The 6,827-nt window shown below is 42.3% G+C and overlaps 1 long non-coding RNA gene across 1 annotated transcript; it reads right to left on the bottom strand.

Moving 5' to 3' along the window:
• Positions 1-1,228: 1,228 nt before the first annotated feature.
• On the bottom strand, positions 1,229-5,911 carry LOC144165980 (uncharacterized). The gene is made up of 4 exons (XR_013321542.1): positions 4,977-5,911; positions 3,315-3,460; positions 3,141-3,221; positions 1,229-2,093 (listed from the first exon to the last, which is right to left on the bottom strand). It is a non-coding gene; the product is annotated as an uncharacterized LOC144165980 (long non-coding RNA).
• Between the last annotated feature and the right edge of the window lie 916 nt (positions 5,912-6,827).

The following is a 6,827-nucleotide window of genomic DNA, read 5'->3' as shown; positions in this document are numbered from 1 at the left end:
TACACCGAGGTCATATGCCAGGCTGGCGGATGCATTGGTATCAGCAGGAAACCGCAAGCACCATTTTAACACAGCCTTGATACATAACCCGCAGTGATACCAACAATTGGAAAGCAGAAACCACCGCAGCAGTGTGGTCCCTGACAGTTCCCAACAGTTGCCTATCGGAGCACAGTTCTATATAAAAGTTGGTCTGAGGCACCTAGAGCGGCACACAGTCTTTGGCTTCACCCGCAGAATCCTGTGCTGGGTTTTAGCTGCATGTAAAAGAAACAATATGCTTGCATTAAAATACACACGAAACAAACTATTATGACTCATACACTGCTTTTCAACATACTATACAAATTTATTGGGTGTTAGTATTCATACATTTCAGATTTGAATACCTGTCTATTTTAAATTGCACAGAAAACGACCAACGTACAAGGAATAAATACCATAACGATAACACTAGGCTCCAAGTGGCATTTTGACATATTCACTTTTACTCAAAAACATGGTTAATAAAGACGGTATTAGGGTCAACTGCTTCACAAATAAATAGACGTGTGCGTCTACCGCGGCACTGAGACAGACATTATACAACAGTAAGCATCAAATATGCTGTCTGATCAGATAAAAAAAGGTAATTCAAAGGTGGAATTACTCATTGCGCTTGCCATACTACGTTTACGCATAACTGTTTGGGAAAATGCCGTTTGCTATTAAATTGTAGGGAAAGGCCTAAAAACAAGCCATACACGGTTGTATCATCACAAACCTACAACAGTGCAGTGCAAGAGTTTAGGTAAACAACGCTCGAGCCAAGATTAACGATAAAACATTTTGACACGAGAGGTCACATGCGGCAGTATGCCACAATTAAAACATGATTATTAAATATAGTAGTTTCCTGACACCAGACGTAAGTGTAACATTGTAGTCAAAATAGACTTTATGAGCGTCCTCAAAAGGCCTTGACTTAAGGCACGTTACTTGACCAAACAATATGTAGTTGTTTAAAATAATTCATCCCAGGAAATCTCACAAAAGCCAGCGTGAATCTTATATAATTTTGCAAACCAGGTAGCTGGAAGCATGTTACACATATCAAAATTTAACAAGCAGACTAATTGTATACGTCATCAATTCAAGCGGGAACAAGTCAGACATCCTTAAGAAGGAAACAAGCCAGCGTTGAATAATGCAGGAGACCAGTTTACAAAGCAGACTTGAAAGCATTTTTTCCAGCCTCAACGTTTCACCTTAGGTAAAATTCACAGTTGCGTGCTATAAAAACCCTCCCGTCTTGCTGTCAGTGTAATTGTGACCAAAGCCCTGCTTCTGCCAAGCAAGAAATGCAACTTTGTTCAAAGGAGAAGACTTGTTCAAGCCAAATACGCACATTTTAAATTCTTCTACGGCATGGGTGTCAGCTCACATACACTACTAAAATTTATCAATGAAGGCGGAAGCCATCTGCGTAAATAAGCACTGTCACTTTTGCATCAGCAGCAGCACTGCCACGAAAAAAAAATCTCATGAGCTACACTTGAATAATAGGATGTTACAATGCGGTGTCATGAACTACATTAACACCCACTATAGATTCAAAGACAGCCTGCGCATTGTGCCAATGATGAAAAATAAGGCACGACTTCAATGTTCAGTTGACATGAAACTTGCATGTGCCAGTAACTTAAACCTCTTCACCTCATTTCACCCCCTTCATGCCTTTCATTTGACCTCCTTCATGCCTTTCAAGAGATACTTTAACCTCTACCAATAATTTAAAATCCCAAGTAGAGCTGAACACTTGAAGTATTTCAACAGAGACTCCAACTTAAATGACACCAGGCCACTGGCAAATTTCTCATGCTTTCCAAGAACTCCCTGCAAAAGTCCCAAGAACTCTTCAAAGGCACACAACCATAAGAACATGATGACACGATGAAAAAGATGACATATGCGGCGAAGAGGATGACCACATCCTGAAGTCACAATGCAGGCGGCGAATCCGTGATGTGTTTCAAGCGGGCAATATTGATGGCGCCAGTCCCTTCTCTCAGAATAGCCGGGCCTCGAGAAGACTTACTGCTCACCTCATGTACCTTCAAGGAAACAAGAATATTTTGTTACATGGTTGCTTTAAATGAGTGAGTTGCTTAGGCCCTTTCATAACACAGTAATTGATTTAAAATCAGTGATTTCTTGGGTTTTTTCTGGGAGTGCTGCTAAAGGTGAAAGTGCGCTAAACAATATCACCACAGACAATCAATGAAATTGCCCTGATTCTGGAAAGTATCCCACCTTGCTGCCTCGGTATCCTGAATATAAGGTTTTTTATTCTTGAGAGGTTTCGTTTATTAACCAAAAATAATTACTATAATCACCTTTCGGCATTATATTTTACACACCTTCTCTCTGCAAAAAATGTTCTCTGTACTGTATAATGTGCTCCCTAGAATGCTGTAGTGAGGCTGGCTTAATATAACTTACAGCTAAACGATGTTTCTACCGCAAACAAATAAATGGCCAGTCATAGGAAATCATAAATATCGCACTGTGGCAGAAAATTTTTGAGGAATTCATTCCACATAAAATATTTCCCTCTCGATATGTATTACCTCCATGGTTCGTAGTGGTATAAGGCAGAAGTTGAGCTGACTAATGCTGAACTAGGCTGTTGCACCATTTTCTTATAAATCACAACTACAGCACATTTTCTTGCAGACGACACTTTCTGTGCTCTAAACAATTCCCTTAAAAAATTACCCCTTATTTAACCACCTGTAAAAATCCAATGCAAGCATTACTCATGCTACGGCTGTATTTGGGAGTATTATTGGTGCTACGGGCGTATTAAAAGCGGGAAATTTAAATCGTCAGTTGCCACCGTATTGTTGTAGCAGCAACCACGTTGGGCGTGTCCGTGGTGCTGGCAAATCACAGCAACAACTCTCAAGGTGTAAAAGCTAAATATTTACAAAACTTAAATACAAAATATTGTTTTTTTTTGCCACTGTTGGATCATCCGTAATAGGCGTAATGTGAACACAATGGCCAATATTGGCGTTCACGATAACCTCTTAACAGTGAGTTCTATTAGGATGAACAGCCCCAGAAATTGAGTCCGCAAAAACAAAATGCCAGCTTACCAGGGACGTCTCAAAGTGCACTTTCGCTAACGTGTTCCGAAAAGCTCCTACTGTCACCTTGAGCCACAGGCCAAGCTGTCACTGAAAAGAAGTAACAAGTTTCAAACCATTAGTTACAAAGAAACTACCTAAAAACGCGCCATGAAAGACCCAAAAAAGGCAGTGCGTACTTACTTGTAGAATGCAATGATTTCATCCCGTGCAAGAGCTTTAATGTGTTGCTTTCTGATGATACACTTCCAAGAAGGGGTCCAAATACAATTAAAATGGCCATATGCATTCCTTGTACAGCTGTTTTAGGTCTATCTTCGCCCTATTGCCTAGAAAATAAACAGTACAAAAATATCAGAGAATCAATTTATGCTTTGCTTTACCCAGGGAGCACGAGAAAATATTGAACAATGTCTGATTCGTTCTACGAAAGTCGAATGTCTTTTTTACAGCGGAAGCCCTGGTAATCTTTCCTTGCTAAACAATTTGAGATATAAAAATATTTGAACATACTTTAAGCTCACCTGTCCTTGGTTATGTGAACTGGTGAATATCTGCACAATATGCACGACTCAAAAGGTACTCTTTTGTGGCTTATGAGCTCCACAGGGCATTCATAACCCGCCACACTCTCCCCGACGACCCTTCAGCATGCCGAAGATGTCTTCAGCCAGTAAGTGCCACAGCCATGACTTCGCAGGAGCATGTAAAGAATGGAAATAATTTGTTTTCATTTTTTTTTTGCAGAGGAACAAAAACATTTGTCACAACCTATCAGTGGAGGGCCAAATGTCTCCACAGTCAGCCACAGACTCTTTCTGAACAGGTCATAGAGTATGAATACAGAATGTAGCAATCTGCTTTTGCAGTATAATTTCTACGTTCAAAGGAGAACATAAATGGATTAATGTTTGGTGCACATCATGATGCAACAACTTTGCACCTGAGCGTTTCGAAAATTATTCCAACTCTCTAGCTGCCACTGACATTGATAGCATAAAATGGCAGGAATGAATTATTTTTAAACTTATTTTGTGACGTTAAAACTTCTAATAGTCCACACGTGAGCTTTATGGGTAATTATTCTGAGGTCTCAGGTTACCACTGACATTGACAGCATAGAAACGGCTCCACACTTTCTGCATGTTTCCACCTGACTTCCCCTCCACAAAAGGAACGTTTTGTTACTACGCTGCTGCTCAGACAAACACTTTCCCTTGCATTTCACTACTCGTCAGGGAGCCAACTAAAGTTGACTAGTGTAAATAGACCATCTGAATTCATCGAAGGCATTGGAAGAAACAGGGAACAACTACACACACAGCACAGATAAACGTAAGCAGTGGTGCCGCCAACGTCTTGAACGCACATCAACACTACGCGGAATAGCGTTATTAGCACAGTAAATTTATGGCTCTCAGAAGACCAACACAACGCAATTAACACGGAAGTTTGAAAATACCGATAAGTCTAAAGACAGACGCTCCGACAAACAAGCCGTGCAGTGTGTGCGCGCGAGACAATAGCGTGCGACTAACCCGAGAAGATTCAGTACCGCTGACAGGTACAGCAACCGTCAATATACAACTAAGCAACACCACACCATAAGGGGACATGCAGACTCGAGAAATGCGCGCAACAGCCACTATCTAAATAGCACTAGCTAACGTACGCAGTCAGAACTGTCAAGCCGACTCCGACCCAGAAACACACAAGCTTAAGTGAATAACGGCCGCAAACGTTTCTCGCATCGAACAGGCAGCAGAGCGGCACGTTTATCGGACGCAGTGATGAACACGTCAAAGATCAACAACCGTTACCAGAACACAAATAAGCAGCACTGACCTTTTTTGCGCCTCCCGGCAAAACTTCACTTCGTCGAACAGTAAATACAGCCCGAGGACATGAAGAAATCCGCAGTTTCACGCCACAACCAAACTGGTAACCGTTCCCGCCAGTCCGACCGACAGTTCATTTAGTACATCAGGCGCATAACGCGAGCAATCAAGAAAACCGCTATAGAAGGCCACTGGTGGCGCTGCATGCGGACGAACAAAAACTAGCTTGCGTTAACGTTGAGACGTAGGGGCGCTGCTGTCGTTAAAATTGTTCACGCAGTCCCGTTTTTCCCTCATCGTCGTTGTACCCGTTGCCGTCCCACTATACCACGCATCAACGCAAGCGGCGCTGCCTTGCGGCTGTCAACGCATGCGCACGGCATGCCGCACTGAAGTGGCGGTCGTTTCGTAACGGTTTCGGCCAACTTTTTCTTCCTCCGTGCCTTGGGCGATGCACGCCGTGGCCAGTGACCAGTCCGCGGAAGAGATCACAAGCTCGGCACCCTTGATCGCTTATATTTGCTTCGGAAAATGGGAGTAGGCCTCTAAGCGGACGTCTACGCGGCTCTGAGGCTGGAACAAAGAGCTCAGATACTAGCCAATTTAACACGTTAGTTGGGCTAAAGTTGTTTCTCTCCGCGGGCCGTGAGCGCGTGCGGTATGTGTGCGTAAACTTTGATGACAGCTTTATTTCGTTTTTTGCAGTGAAGACAAAACGACGTTTCTTTATTGACTGCGTTCTCTTGACAACAAGCCTTTCCAATACCAATAATATATACTGCAACCCTTTTTGATGTCCACGTTATAGAAAACTACTTCCGTATAGTGAATCCAGTGTATACTCGCTAATTAGCGAGTAATAATACATCTGCCCGTTTTCCAGCAGTTTTTCTTCATGAACACCAATAGTGCACGAAAAGAGCAACGGGGGGACCAGGAGGAGAAGGCAGGTCATTCGGTGAACTTGAATTACTATGGCAAGTAACAACATTATGGTAACACTGCGAATTTTCGCGATATTGTAATGCATAATTTGAAATAAGAATTACATTTCAGTACAAATATATAGAATGTAAGGCAGATGCCGCGGGTATATTTAGTTCTCCGGGTTCTGTGTCGTTCTCCTCCTGCAAAGAGGCTTTCGTTTTTGCTTGTGAAAATTAATAGCCGGGACGAGACAAAACACAAAAACGAACTTCTTAGCATATAACTGCATGCGTAGCATGATGTGTGCAGTGTAAAATGTGACGCAGTCGGTTACCATTATGTATGTACCCCATCACAACATAAGTAACGTGGATTAAGTACTATTGAGCGCGTACTACACCACAGCGAGATGATGACTGAGTGTTGAACAAAAGCTGCCGTTTCTGCGAAACTTTGAAAACCAAATGCATAAAATGTAATGGCCTCAACAAGTATTTCGTAATGAAGATGTTCACAAAAGCACCACGAATTCTTCAGTGCTATAGCAGCTATGGCTTTGCCCGAACGGCAGACGGGGAAAGGGAAGACGTTTAGTCCTTCTAAAATTGAAGTCACTGGTGATTTTGTACTTGACGCCTCAAATTAGAAAAATACGATGTTCACGAAAGCGGTTTGGGTGCCGCAGAACACCTGGAAATGGGTTCCTGCAATTTCTTCTTTTGCCTAAGATATCCTCCTCTCGACATTTTTAATGCTTTGTACGGCGTTGACAAAAAAGTGGGATTTCGTTTTCTGCCAAAGGACATCACTAAAACTACAGCTTAGCCGTATTATGAAAGTTAACTGCTGCAAGGCAGTTTCATATATGTCGGCGAAGTTCATTAGATTTTATGTGCGGTGTGCGCGTGTATATTAAACGCGCACGTGCATC

Source organism: Haemaphysalis longicornis, unplaced genomic scaffold (assembly GCF_048455015.1).
Source record: "Haemaphysalis longicornis isolate Haplotype H1 unplaced genomic scaffold, Haemaphysalis longicornis Haplotype H1 scaffold_153, whole genome shotgun sequence".
Classification (NCBI taxonomy): Eukaryota; Metazoa; Arthropoda; class Arachnida; order Ixodida; family Ixodidae; genus Haemaphysalis; species Haemaphysalis longicornis.
Note: the sequence above shows the minus strand (reverse complement) of the source record. Positions and strands in the feature narration are given on the sequence as shown.